The sequence below is a fragment of the Telmatherina bonti genome, assembly GCF_933228915.1.
Source record: "Telmatherina bonti genome assembly, chromosome: 7".
NCBI classification, from domain to species: Eukaryota; Metazoa; Chordata; class Actinopteri; order Atheriniformes; family Telmatherinidae; genus Telmatherina; species Telmatherina bonti.
This window is the reverse complement of record NC_136625.1, coordinates 15606289-15622229: the sequence shown is the minus strand read 5'-3', so window position 1 is coordinate 15622229 and position 15941 is coordinate 15606289. Positions and strand designations below refer to the sequence as shown.

Genomic DNA, 15941 nt, shown 5'->3' with positions numbered 1-15941 from the left:
CAATGCAAAAATACCTCGACGGCGCCCCCTAGAAACGCCAACAATGGCCTCCAGAATGGGGTCAAAAAAATTTAGTTTGACGTAGGACGACGAAATTCGGTACACATGTCTATCACATCAAGACAAGTAAAAAAGTCATTGAAACGCCTGTTGTCATGGCAACGGGCTGTCCGCCATCTTGGCGTTTGCGGCCATTTTCTTGCCCGTTTTTGTCAATTTGGGCGCATCGCATTTGAACGAACTAGTCTGAGGCGATTCATGCTATTGGCTCCACATTCGCCATGGAGCTTCGTGACAAGATGGGGACCAAAAGTTATTCAAATCTTTTTGATAGGCGAAAGCGTGTTACCGTGGCAACCCATGGAAAAAAGCGATCTCGCCATGAAACACGGTTCACTCATATCTTCGCAGAAATACATCCGATCGGAACCAAAATTGAAATAATTCATGTTTGGTAGGTCCTTCACGCATTGTAATATGTATTGTGGGGGGGGCGCATTTTGGGGGGGGCCCCTAGGGGCCCGATAGTCTACTTTGACCTAGGGCTACGAAATTCGATACACATGTATAAGTAACCAAGACGAGCAAAAAACTCTATTGACAACCTGTTACCATGGCAACGGGGTGTCCGCCATCTTGGCGTTTATGCCCTTTTTATCACTTTAAGCACATCGTATTTCAACGAACTAGTCTGAGGGGATTCAGGCTATTGGCTCCACATTCGCCATGGAGCTTCGTGACAAGATGGGGACCAAAAGTTATTCAAATCTTTCTGATAGGAGAAAGCGTGTTACCGTGGCAACCCATGGAAAAAAGCGTTCTCGCCATGAGACACGGTTTGCTTATATTTCTGCAGAAATACATCCGATCGGAACCAAAATTCCAATAATTCATATTTGGTAGGTCCTTAACGCGTTGTAATAGGTATTGTGGGGGGGGGCACATTTTGGGGGCGGCCCCTAGGGGCCCGATCGTCTACTTTGAGCTAGGGCTACGAAATTCGGCACACATGTGTATCAGCCCGAGACAAGCATAAAACTCAATTAAGCACCTGTTACCATGGCACTGGAGTGTCCGCCATCTTGGAAAAAAGCCTTCTCGCCATGAAACACGGTTTGCTTATATCTTTGCACAAATTCATGCGATGTGCACCAAAACTTTAACTATTCATATTTGGTAGGTCCTTCACACATTACAGAATGTATTGTGGGGGGGGCAGTTTTTTGGGGGGCCCGATCGTCTACTTTCACCTATGGCTATGAAATTCGACACACATGTGTAACAACGCAAGGCGACTAAAAAAGTGCATTGACCACCTGTTACCATGGCAACGGGGTGTCCGCCATCTTGGCATTTACGCCCATTTAGCACTGTATGTGCATTGTTTTTGGACAAACTAGTTTTGGATTCGTGCCTTTTACTTCACATCCACCCGGAAGCTTTGTGGCGAGTTCGGGTGGAGGGTTCGGCATGAGGCGAGGACCCGATGGATGCCGCTTGCGGCTTTAATTAGGGTCCTCGCCATACGAAGTATGGCAGGGCCCTATTGTTATTGTAATGTTTATTATTATTATTATTATTTTTTTCCTCAGCACAACTCACTCAATTTTGACCCCCTTAGACCTGGTGAAAAGTTGCGAAACTTGGCACACACCTCAGTCCCGGCGAAAATAGCGATATTCTGGGGTCCATGTGCACGCCAATGTAAAAATGCCTCGACGGCGCCCCCTAGAAACGCCAAAGATGGAAAATAAAATGGGGTGTCAAAAGTCTACTTTCACGTAGGACAACGAAATTCGGTACACATGTCTACCACCTCAAGACGACCAAAAAAGTCAATCGTAGACCTGGCGTCATGGCAACGGGATGTCAGCCATCTTGGCGTTTGCGGCCATTTTTTTGCCCGTTTTTGTCAATTTGGGCGCATCGCATTTGAACGAACTAGTCTGAGGCGATTCATGCTATTGGCTCCACATTCGCCATGGAGCTTCGTGACAAGATGGGGACCAAAAGTTATTCAAATCTTTTTGATAGGTGAAAGCGTGTTACCGTGGCAACCCATGGAAAAAAGCGATCTCGCCATGAAACACGGTTCACTCATATCTTCGCAGAAATACATCCGATCGGAACCAAAATTAAAATAATTCATATTTGGTAGGTCCTTCACGCATTGTAATATATATTGTGGGGGGGGCGCATTTTGGGGGGGCCCCTAGGGGCCCGATCGTCTACTTTGAGCTAGGGCTACGAAATTCGGTACACATGTATAAGTAACCAAGACGAGCAAAAAACTCTATTGAGAACCTGTTACCATGGCAACGGGGTGGCCGCCATCTTGGCGTTTATGCCCTTTTTATCACTTTAAGCGCATCGTATTTGAACGAACTAGTCTGAGGGGATTCATGCTATTGGCTCCACATTCCCCATGGAGCTTTGTGACAAGATGGGGACCAAAAGTTATTCAAATCTTTTTGATAGGTGAAAGCGTGTTACCGTGGCAACCCATGGAAAAATGCGTTCTCGCCATGAAACACGGTTTGCTTATATCTCTGCAGAAATTCATCCGATCGGAACCAAAATTCCAATTATTCATATTTGGTAGGTCCTTAACGCATTGTAATATGTATTGTGGGGGGGGCACATTTTGGGGGGGGCCCCTAGGGGCCCGATCGTCTACTTTGAGCTAGGGCTACGAAATTCGGCACACATGTGTATCAACCCTAGACAAGCATAAAACTCGATTAAGCACCTGTTACCATGGCAACGGTGTGTCCGCCATCTTGAAAAAAATACTCCTCGCCATGAAAGACGGTTCAATCATATCTTTGCAGAAATAGATCCCATTGGAACCAAAATTCCAATAATTCATATTTGGTAGGTCTTTAACACATTATAGAATGTATTGTGGGGGGGGGGCACTTTTTGGCGGGGGCCACTAGGGGCCTGATCGTCTACTTTGACCTAGAGCTACGAAATTCAGTACACATGTATAAGTAACCAAGACGAGCAAAAAACTTAATTAACCACCTGTTACCATGGCAACGGGGTGTCCGCCATCTTGGCGTTTGTGCCCTTTTTATCACTTTAAGCGTATCGTATTTAAACAAACTAGTCTGAGGGGATTCAGGCTATTGGCTCCATACTCAGCAGGAAGCTTCGTGACAAGATGGGGAGCTAAAGTTAGTGAAATCTTTCCAACAGGACAAAGCGTGTTACCGTGGCAAACCATGGAAAAAAGCGTTCTCGCCATGAAACACGGTTCACTCATATCTTCGCAGAAATACATCCGATCGGAACCAAAATTCTAATAATTTATATATGGTAGGTCCTTAACACATTGTAATATGTATTGTGGGGGGGGGCGCATTTTGGGGGGGCCCCTAGGGGCCCGATAGTCTACTTTGACCTAGGGCTACGAAATTCGGTACACATGTATAAGTAACCAAGACGAGCAAAAAACTCCATTGAGAACCTGTTACCATGGCAACGGGGTGTCCGCCATCTTGGCGTTTATGCCCTTTTTATCACTTTAAGCACAACGTATTTCAACGAACTAGTCTGAGGGGATTCAGGCTATTGGCTCCACATTCGCCATGGAGCTTCGTGACAAGATGGGGACCAAAAGTTATTCAAATCTTTCTGATAGGAGAAAGCGTGTTACCGTGGCAACCCATGGAAAAAAGCGTTCTCGCCATGAAACACGGTTCAGTCATATCTTCGCAGAAATACATCCGATCGGAACCAAAATTCCAATAATTCATATTTGGTAGGTCCTTAACGCGTTGTAATATGTATTGTGGGGGGGGGCACATTTTGGGGGTGGCCCCTAGGGGCCCGATCGTCTACTTTGAGCTAGGGCTACGAAATTCGGCACACATGTGTAACAACCCTAGACAAGCAAAAAACTCAATTAACAACCTGTTACCATGGAAACGGGGTGTCCGCCATCTTGGCGTTCATGCCCTTTTAATCACTTTAAGCACATCGTATTTGAACGAAGTAGTCTGAGGGGATTCATGCGATTGGCTCCATACTCAGCAGGAAGCTTCGTTACTAGATGGGGAGCAAAAGTTAGTGAAATCTTTTTAATAGGAGAAAGCATGTTACCGTGGCAACCCATGGAAAAAAGCGTTCTCGCCATGAAACACAGTTCACTCATATCTTCGCACAAATACATCAGATCGGAATCAAAATTAAATAATTCATATTTGGTAGGTCCTTCACGCATTGTAATATGTATTGTGGGGGGGCACATTTTGGGGGGGGGGGGGGGGCCCTAGGGGCCCGATTGTCTACTTTGACCTAGGGCTTCGAAATTTGGTGCACATGTATAAGTAACCAAGACGAGCAAAAAAGTCAATTAAGAACCTATTACCATGGCAACGGGGTGTCCACCATCTTGGCGTTTATGCCCTTTTTATCACTTTAAGCACATCGTATTTGAACGAACTAGTCTGAGGGGATTCATGCTATTGGCTCCACATTCGCCAAAAGTTAGTGAAATCTTTCCAACAGGACAGAACGTGTCACTGTGGCAACCCATGGAAAAATGTGTTCTCGCCATGAAAGACGGTTTGCTTATATCTGCAAAAATGCATGCGATCTGCACCAAAAATGTAAACTTTCATATTTGGTAGGTCCTTAACACATTGGAACATGCAGTGTAGGGGGGGGTACCCCCCCCATTTCTTTGGGGGGGGTACCCGAGGGTCCGGAACAACTACTTTGACAGAGGGCTACGAAATTTGGCACACATGTATTAACCCAAGACAAGCAAAAAAAAAAAACTCAATTAAGCACCTGTTACCAGTACAACGGGTTGTCCGCCATCTTACCATTTATGCACTTTTTATCACTTGAAGCGCATTGTATTTGAACGAAGTAGTCTGAGGAGCTTCATGCGACTCGTGTCTACTTTTACGTAGGAAATTCAAATTCCGCAGATAATAACCCACATGGAGTATAAAAGTCCATTACGCACCTGTTGGAATGGCAACAGGGTGTCCGCCATCCTGCCGTTTTAAAGCTTTTTCAAAGCTTTTTTTTCCCCCCCACTTATTGCACACTGTACCTAAACAATTTTGTGGGAATTTATGCGACTGACTCCAAATTTGGAAGAAAGTTTAGTGACAAGGTCAAAAGTTGTTCTAATCTTTCTAATAGGAGAAACGGTGTTACCATGGCAACCAATGAAACAAAGCCTTCTCTCCATGCAAAACAGTTTACTCGCATCTCTGCAGAAATACATGTGATCTGCACCAATATTTACAGCATTTATATTTGTTAGGCCCTTGACACATTACACTATGCACTGTGGGGGCTGCTTATAGGGGGGGTCATGTGGGTCCCCAAATCTCCACTTTGATGGGGGAAAATGAAATTTGCCACACGTATAACACAAGAACAGCAAAAATAGTCCATAAAGTCCGTTACCATGGCAACGGATTGTCTGCCATCTTGGATTTTGTGTCCATTTGTTTACTGAATGCATATTGTGTTTAAAGAAAATTGATTGACTGACTGATTGGGATTCCTGCAGATGACAGCAGGGAGCTTTGTCACAAGATGGGGATCAAAAGTTATTCCAATCTTTCCAATAGGAGTGGCAACCCACAGAAAAACAGTCCTCTCTCATAAAGCAAAATTCACCCATATATACACTAAAATTGGCAGCATTTATTTTTCTTTTTGCTTCCAACCACATTATACTCTGCCTAAATAGGCACGATATGGTCGGCGGGGGGCCACAGTGATAACCAAAATGCCAGTATGTAATCAAAAAGGTTAGCTGCCTACAACACAACCATTATTACTTAGCAGATCATGTTAGCAAGTATATCACCATGTTGTATTTTTGATGTCTTCTGAATTTCTTCCATTTTGTTTTATAAAGTCTTTTAGCATAAAACATGCATTTTGTGAATACAAAATAATTTTTACATAAATTCATGGATAATGCTTTGCAGCAATAAATAACATGACCTCCTTTGTCAGCTGTACATTCTTCCTTGGGGTTCACAGTGCTCCTGCACCTACCTTTATTTCTGCACACTTCACACTCACCATGACTCTCTGATAAAATGTTGTGTATTTCAAGTTTTTACAATTGAGTGCAAATGCTCAGAAAACAACTGTGTGCCCTAACCAATGACTAAATATTTACTTCTGACTTTTGTTAGAAAATAAATGGCAAACAATTGGTTTATTATAATCCATTTTGACCATAACATTCATGTGTTTATAGTAAACCAGTTCACCAATTACAACAGATACATCATATCTATACAATATTTTTTTCTCATTTGCATTATTTTTTTGTACCATGACCGACAAAAACTCCAAAGACATGCTGTATAACTTAAAAAGGAATTTATTCATATGGCAACAAATTAGAACTCAAGTTCATTAAAAAATGCTATGTATAGACTATTATCTAAACTCCACTGTTGCTACAATTCTACAGTTTATTTTTTACCACTATACACAGGATATGTAATGGGTTAACAAAAATAAGAAAGGGAAAAATTAGGGAAAATAATACAAAAGACTGTCTTCCAATTCATCTTGGTGAACACCTTCTTGCCAACTGCTACAAGCCAAAGTCTCCTAGGGAAATGACAAAAAAAATGTATGAGTTTGTGCATATGTAAATGTACATATGCCCCGCACGCATACACACACACATGCATATTGCAAGCATCAATCACATGAAAACATACATAATTGCATCAGGCAATGTTTTATTCTAGACATCACTTCTCTACTCAATATAGTAACACTATAAAATACAGTTTTGGATTATTATAACACTAATGCTACTGACTGGTCAAGGTCTAACAAGGATACAGCGACTGTGCCTCTGTAATAACCGTACATACACAGTGCAACTATTAAATATGAAGCCTCAGGTTACAGCTTTTTTCATGCTCTTCACAGGCCTAATGAGGATCAGGACCACCAACAGAGCTCAGTGTAACTTTGTTCATCATTGGCTTCTGTTAGCTAAAGATAAACTACTAATATAAACCAGTTATAAAAACACTCAAGAATATTTTTTTTAAACCAAGACTTACTGAAGTGTCTAATTGTGTGAAAAAGTAACTGTATAGGATAATGAATACTTACATTTACTTGTGTACCTACCTTGGCTGCAGTTACCTGTTCACTTAATTATCTCTGTAATTACACTTAAACACAACAGTTACATACAACTAAAATGATCCAATTTAATAAAACCAATAGAAAAAGAGGCATGAACAAACAACATCCTAAACAACATCCAACAACCTAACCACACAGCGCAACAAAGCCTGTATCGACAACTTTGCAACTTGGATCACTACACTACACTAACACTAACAACTTAAAAGCCATTTATTTTCTATTTTAACACTTTCACTACTTTCTAGACAGGGAGCAAAGAATACCTTGGAACATGGACTAACAGTTGTACACAATGTAATGGATACCAAGAGAGGACTAAATTAACTTATTACGCGCAAATGATTTCAAACAGGGAACTCAGGTGAAGAGCAGCATAGCAACTACATGTTAAATATATTGACAGTGGAGAAAACATTTCTTAAGTTAAAAGCATGTGGGCTGCCTTACTTAAAGGAACATATGATGCCCTCATGATCACTAAAATATGTAGGCACCACTAACGCTTCTACTTCATAATTACTATTTTTAACATAAACATGGTCAATTAAGGTGCCTTTCTCTGTTGTGGCTGACGAAACATGTTGTTCATATCCTCTGTCTTTCATTTTCTGACAAATTGTTGAGGACTTCAAAATGTCCTCATTGAAATCACCAAAAACAACTATTGTTCCACTATGTGACTCTAATACATTTAGCAATGCTTCAAAATGTCTGAAAAAGAGAGACACAGGATATGAGGGTGGCCTGTAAATGACTGCTATTAAAATGTTGTATGTGGCACATTTTACAGCTAAACACTCTACATTTAAACCTGCTACTGTGACACTTTCAAATTCTACATTACTGTCACAGTACATACCAACACCACCATGCTGTTGGCCTTTAAGTGAAGTTAACACTGGATTATTGCTAGAGTAGGCTAAACTACGTGGAGCATTACTAAACCTATATCCAGTGATTTCTACAGAATCTAAGCTAACATCAGCAGGTATCCATGTCTCTGTCACAGCAATACAGTTAGGCTGCAAATGCTGTGCACAGTGGGCCAAATCTGAAACATGGCGATTTAAACTCTGAACATTCATTAGAAATACTCTAAAACCATCCTTTTCTACTGTGTGGCTTTCAGTTATAAATGGTGGCATATTATTGATGGCCTCTTTAATGCTGTCATTACAATAAACAACTTTTTCTTTAAACTTCTGAATAATTAAACCAGACAGGCTTCTAACTCTACTTAATGCCACATAAGCCTGTCCTGGTGCAAAGATCTTAGCTAAAGAGACGACAGCACTATCTACTGTAAGGCCCTGTACTTTGTGTACAGTACAGGCCCAGGCTAACTTTAATGGAAACTGTCGTCTCATGCCTTTTTTATTGGCTCTCTCTTCCTGAGGTTCAATTGGTACTGAACCTACTAACTCTGCTGATGGGTAAGTGGTTTGTTTCTTAATCTTGATGCCTATCTTCTCATCATCAAATTTAACATAAACTCTGAGAGGAAACTCATTTTTAACAGGCTGTTCAATGTGAATCACTGTGCCACATACACCATTTACTAAACCATCATTTACATCAATGTTCTGAGACAACATGACTCGAGCATTTTTACCCAAATACAACTCCCTTGGTAAACTAGTTTTCTTGGCCCTAACATGATGATCTGACTTTAATTCTAATTTACCCGTTTTTTTATTGTAACCAAAGTCCTGAGCACATATAATTATGTAGTCAGGACATATGCTTGTTAACTGTTTCTCATTATATTCATCAACCTGGGAATTTGTAGCAAAAATGTGTAAGGCTGTGCTCTCTTCACCTGTTTCACACTTTTTCAAGATGTTTATATCGCGTGCTAACATCTGTGTGCCTTTTTTATGTGTTCGCATCCTATTTAATAATTGCGCAAACTCTTCATCTTGTTGCCGAACGACTGTTGTTAACTCGACGAGCTGAAATAAACTAGACCACAAGTTCATATTTACATCCTGCACATACAACGCTTTCCCCTTTACCGGGGGCAACTGATAAAAATCTCCGACCGCGATGATGCTGACGTTACCGAAAGGGTTATAGTCACCAGTTTGTTTGATTTGTCTCAATCTGCCATGGATATAAGCCAATAGATTATGATTGACCATGGAGATTTCGTCAATTATGACTATCTGCAAATCAGCATATTTAACACGCAAAGAGTTCAGCTTTTCCTCACTCAAAGGTGTGTAAGGAAGGCTGACGTCTTTGCCAATGCCAAATGTACTGTGGATAGTCGCTGCGTTTAAATTATAAGCAGCTATTCCTGTAGGAGCCGTTAATAAAACAGAAATATTATCTGGCTTCTGACAACTTGGTGACAATAACCTCGTAGCCTCATACTGAATCGCTCTAACTAGGTAGCTCTTTCCGACTCCAGCTCCTCCAGATATAAACACGTGGAGGGGTTCTGGGTTTCTACCATTTACTTTGTCTAAACACCAGTTGCGGATTTTATAGAAGACCGAGAGCTGCTTCTCATTCAGAGATCTAATTAATTCTAGGCCCTCACTTCTACTCATTAGGTTATTAGTTTTTTCTAACTGACACGCCTGATCGTTCCTAAGAGCTAAATCTGGAATGTTGTCGATGGGCTCCTGACCTACTTCTACATCTTCCTCTGGTGCCTGTTCTTTTGCTTTAACTTCTTCTTTACATTCTAAACGCTCTAATTCCTGTTCAGGGCAGAGATTTGCCCAAGCATCTACTGGGCCTTCGTCATTTTCAAGCTTATTCTGCAATTCTTCTAATTCGTCTGAATCTTCTACCTCGAATTTATTCCTATTCTCATCGACGACAGATTTAACTGTGTGTTCTGATCCATCACTAAAGATCACGGAACCATTTTCATAAAACTGTTCGAACGTCGCGCAGTCAGCAGCTTTTAGATCGTCGTCTACGCGGTACGGAAGAAACAACTGTAACTGACTTTTGTAATATAATTCGGGGTTTTTTGTTTTTGAAAAGCGCGCATAACGAACTACAGCGGGTTTTGTTCGTGTTCGTTTAAGAATAAACCCTAACCCCCTTTGCAACTGTACCGCATCCTTTGACTTTTCATTTCCTCTCAAGACACGATATTCAGATACGAACGTCGCAATGCACATATCATTAAAAGTGCTATTATTAGGCCTACTTTTATAGCGATCTACGACACTAACCATCCACACGTCGTCTCCAGATAGTCCACTTTCTTGGATTAAACTAATCGGTTTGCTCATTTTAACTATTTTGTCCCCTGTTGGTATAAACTCTACTTTACGTGAATTCTCCTTTAAATGCATCCCGGTTAATCTATAAACTGCCTCCTGAGCAGACACGTCGCGACTGTTGAGATAAACGCTGCCAATTGTTTTCAGTGCATGTTGAGCATTCACGTTTCCATCTTTTGTCGCTTCTTTATGCGCTTTACTAAGTAACAGTCCTACCTCTTTTTCTGATTTACTGATGTATGAAATAATGTAAACTATAACGGCGTAGGCATCGGTTACATATTGAATATCTAAATTTGCATTCCAGCATTTTAAAAGAGACTTGTTGTATGGATTTATCCATGCCTCTTTAATGTCTCTTTTATAAATAATTTTGGTTTTACACATATTTAGTCGTTTGTAACAAATCTCAAATATTTGCTGATTAATATTTAGATGCTGGAACAACTCATCAAGACTATTAAAAGTCTCCTCTTTTACCGCTTTTTTCACTGCCTCCAGAGTTTTTAATGCCAAATCCTTATCTACCTTAAGCAGGTTATAATAGTACTCATTACCACATGTGCACCTTTTTACTTCATATTTTTTATCCGAATCAGAATCTGAATCAGAATCACTCATTTTATTTTATTTTCGTTTCTTGCATTTATCACATGGATTTGGATTTAAATTAACATTAACAACAAATGTCCTACCTGACACTGGTCTGGGGAAATTAAAGCGACATTCAGTGCCACCTTTTTTACAACTTTTTGAATGTCTCTTTGAATGTTGCTGCACAGATGTGACCTTCTCCAATAATGTCTCATCCTGTGCTGGTAGCTTGCATGTTACGTACTTATCAATAAAAGCTACCACTTCTTCATCGGTGTTCGTATCAATTTTAGGCGCATTTTCAATCCAGAAAAGACAGTGCACATGAGGACTCCCGCGGCATTGAAACTCTACCCGATAAAAGTAATCAATAATTTTTCCTATTGGATTTGAAGGAGACATAAGGACCTCCTTCAGAAAACAATGCCAGCGGAAATCAAACATTCTGGCGGCAGTGACAGGATTACGGCGCAGCAGATCGCATCTATCAGTCCACTCCAAGTCTTCTAATGTTTGTGTTCGACCTTCCTGTTTTAAAATCGTTTTAAGAAGGTTTTGCCATCTCAGATCCGCGGAAGAGAATGAACAAAACCACGTGGGAATCCCAAGTTGCCGAACACAAGCCATCAGGTCTTTCTGTACTCCCTGCCAAAACGCTGGAGTCCCTCTAATAGGCTTAAGAAACCGGAAACCATCATCCACCTCTAACAACTGCTTCAGGGACTCCTCATTTTCTACAATCACCTCACCTCCTTTTCCTTTTCTTAATGCTATGCTAACCTTAGAAACAACCTGCTCTACTTCAGACATGTACTGAGCAAAGAAAATATACTCAATGTTCTGCGCAAACCTTCTATCAGCATGTAGAATTCTGTTGTTGAAGTAACGTGACAATGTCACATCATAAGCACGCCTTTCATGATACATATTACGACCACTAGGAAACAACACCGGGAAACACTTTGCTTCATTTTCATGATCCGACAACAACTTAACTGGGTTATTACCCTCAGCTGGGGCAACATTAACTATACTGTCAAAATACTGATCTAGAACTTCCTGACCAATATCTACAGGCATCAGACACGTGTCTGAAAACATGCAATGTTGCTGCCGATCATGCAGCATGTCCTCATTGTCAGCATCATCTGCAGCACTCTCAACTACTTCCTTCTTTTCCTTTTCTTCATCCTCAAGATGGTCTAAGCTAGACAACTCATTCACCCATTCCTCATTAAAATCTATGTCTTTATAAAACTTATTTGATTGCTTTAAAACCCGTAAAGCTTGCCGAATGTGCATGGTATCTACAAACTCATACTCATAATGGCCTTTATAAGTTAACTTACGTTTTAATTTTACTGCCAATAAAGAGCCCTCCATATTTGAGCGGGGCAACAAATTTGATGTTTGAACTACGTTTGATGGAACGCAGGTTACTGGTCCATGAACTCCATTTTGACCACCTTTGGGCAATGCGAGCATTTTCATGAATGGAATATTTAAAGCAATCAAATGTTGTTCCAACCTATTCAAACAGGATAATTCTGGGGGAACTGGATCTACTGCCAACCTATTTGTTACACTTTCAGCAGGCATTTTGCCATTTGAAATTTTATGATGACAAGTGTAACAAATCCAAAGATGTCCTCTACTTGAAGTCAGTATCTGACATGGCTCAACACAATCCTCACTACATTCATGTAAATAGTCAGTTCTAATGCACCTATCTGCTAAAGAAGCTATTATCTCAGTCTTGTTATAGGCAGCCCTCCTACAACTCAACACCTGATGAGGAAACAACAGCCTGAAACAGACACAACAGACATACTCTGGACCATGTTCAACTTTGTTTAAAAACCTCTCTGTGAAGAACTCAATATCCTGTGTTTTATCTTTAATTTCTTGCCTCTTTAATTTGACTATTCTCTTAACAGTTTCTCTGTGACGCACATCCTTTGCATATTTTATTTTGCTCTGGTCCTTCACGATTTGTCGGTGACGCGCATCCTTCGCATATTTTATTTTGCTCTGGTCCTTCACGATTTGTCGGTGACGCGCATCCTTCGCATATTTTATTTTGCTCTGGTCCTTCACGATTTGTCGGTGACGCGCATCCTTCGCATATTTTATTTTGCTCTGGTCCTTCACGATTTGTCGGTGACGCACATCCTTTGCATATTTTATTTTGCTCTGGTCCTTCACGATTTGTCGGTGACGCGCATCCTTTGCATATCTTATTTTGCTTCTGTCTTTAACATTTTGCTGGTAACGCACATCCTTTGCATATCTTATTTTGCTTTGGTAATTCACGTTTTGTCGGTGACAAGCATCATTTGAATATTTTCTTTTCTTTTGGTCCTTCACGTTTTGCCGGTGATGTGCATCTACAGCATATTTTGTTTTCTTTATATTCCTAATTTGGGTTCTTCTCATTACATTCTTATATTTTGACATATACAAACTTCTGTCGTGCTCCACGTCCTTTTTGGAAGCATTTGTGTCACTTTTGGATGAAGCATCTCTACTTAAACCTTTGCCTGACAATCTAGTACAGTACGCTTCTGAACAATCTATTTTACAGAACCCATAACAACGTTCTAGTTCGGGTTCTTTAACGCAAACTACAGTCTCATAATGACTCCCCAGGCAGTTTTCTAAATAAATGGATTTTTCTGACACACTGCTATTGCATCCATACTTTAACCAACGACCATCTAAAAAGGTGAAGATATTAATACCCAATAAATCTGCTGTCGCTTGGATTTCTAATTCTGTGGCCCAGGTGCTAACATATTTCATTTTTGATTTGTCTATGTAATCTGCCACAGAGGAATAACCTTCTCTTAGACTAGTTCTATATTGGTAGTCATTTTTTATTAAATGTTTAACAACCGCTCTCCTAATTTTGATGTGATGCTTTTGTGTGCCACTCACTGCCTGAGAAACGGCCCTAAAGTAGCAGCTACCGTCAGCAACTATGTCCCTATTTTGGCACGGAACGCCTAACACGCCGACACGACTAGACGCAGCACTATTTACACTTTCAAACTCTATTTTTAATTTGGTACACAAGCTTTGGCAAGTACTTCCACAGAGAGGGTTAAACATAAGCTGTCCATGTTCTTCACTGACTAACTCTACATCTGAACTAACCTGCTGACTTAAGAAAACCTGTTCCTCAACAGCAAACTCTTCATCTGAAACATGATGACGTTTCTTTGCCACATGTTCAGATGGGCCGGAAAGGTCCGTTTCATCCCAATCTGCTGATACCTGACGTTTTACTCCTCGCTGACTGTCATCATCAGAATCACAACCAAATAAGCTACTCGGCACATCGTCAACACACTCCCTGCTAACATCAACACCATTTATCTCAAAAGGCTTGCTACGACCACCTAACATCACTGCCAAACGACTGAAGTGATTAAACACTTCCCTAATGGAACCAAAGTACAAAACAACACTGGTACCACTGACGTCCAACATACCGGTAGCACTACGTGAATGAGAGTCTACCACGGCATACCTACCACCAGCAGAAATGACAGCACATGTATTTGAACACAAGGTCAAAAGACATGTCTGGTACTGAGATAACATCCTTTCCAGCCCGTTTTCTAAAGTCACATATGCTCCACACTCGATAAACTCTCCCTCAGTCACAGTGACATCCCCACTCAGAGTATCGGGGAACTCAAACTTAAAGTTCTGCCAGTACAAAACTCTCTGTCTCGGCAACTCTGGGACCATCAAAAAGTTTTCCCCTGAAGGGATTATACCACGGTCCTTTAGATCAGTATAGAGGTCATCTCCTAACCACAGAGCTGAATCTAAATCTTCTGTCCTCCAATACAACACACTAGACACCATATGTCTGGCTAAACTGACCAAAGCTATCGCCATGCACTGAACTCCTGGATTCCTAAACTGACCGTGCCCCTGGTGAAATGAACCCCGAACAACATCAACATTAGCCATACTCACCTCACTTACCTCCACAGTAGCTTCCTCATCTTCATCAGTAGAAGACAACACACCCTGGCTCTGTGATGTCTCAACCTAAGCAAGGAAATCAACAAGCAATGGGCTCAAAACACTGTCATGTGTAATCATAAAATATTTGATGGTAGTCTTTAAGAACAATATTTCTTACCGTCTTCACCTCCACAGTGGTCTCGGACTCCGACGACGACCCCCGGCTGGATGAAGTGTCGGTCTAAAGAGAAACCAAAACAAGTGTATTTTACTATACATCTACCCAAAATAGAAATAAATAAAATACATGAGAAATCCCCCCCCCCCCCCCCCCCCCATACAATACAGAAATATGAACATAGACACACATTTATAATTTAAAAAGACCTTTAAACACAAAATAACATTTCTTACCTTCTTCGACTCCACAGTAGCCTTGGAGTCAGACGACATCCCTCGGCTGGATGTCGTCTCGGTCTGGGGATTAAAAAAAAAAAACAAAAAAACAACAACTTTATTTTACTACATCGTCACAGGAAAAAGATTCAATACAAAAATTTTCATTGCCAAATCTCCTTACCCTTCGCTTGTCCGGGCGAGTCCTCTTGGACTGGTGTTTCACACGCCGCCTCTGTCCAAAACACAAAGATTTGCACACCGTGAATTTGATATGGACACTGAACACATTCAGCATTATAGAAGTCTATCGTTAATCAATGACTCTTTCAGAACAAAACATTTTATGACAACCCATAAACATGTTTGTCTTTATGCACTTTACCTTTGGTGGTGAAACACCAGCGAAGACAGCAGGAGATGTCAGATTTGATGGTGAAACCTTCTCCATCTCCTCCAACATCTCACTGCTGAACAGCACAGGATTCAGGGGGATGCCAGCAAGCTAGAAATACAAAAACAGAAACATAAGCAGTGACTTTTATTGCTTTTCCAATTGGA

At 40.9% G+C, this 15941-nt stretch overlaps 1 long non-coding RNA gene across 1 annotated transcript in view; it reads right to left on the bottom strand.

Annotated features, from left to right (window-relative positions):
• The window catches only part of LOC306758958, a 112894-nt gene extending 97824 nt beyond the window's left edge, over nt 1-15070 (bottom strand). The window contains exon 1 of the long non-coding RNA XR_013771408.1: nt 14994-15070. This is a non-coding gene — a long non-coding RNA (uncharacterized lncRNA). The remainder of the gene's footprint in view (nt 1-14993) is intronic.
• Between the last annotated feature and the right edge of the window lie 871 nt (nt 15071-15941).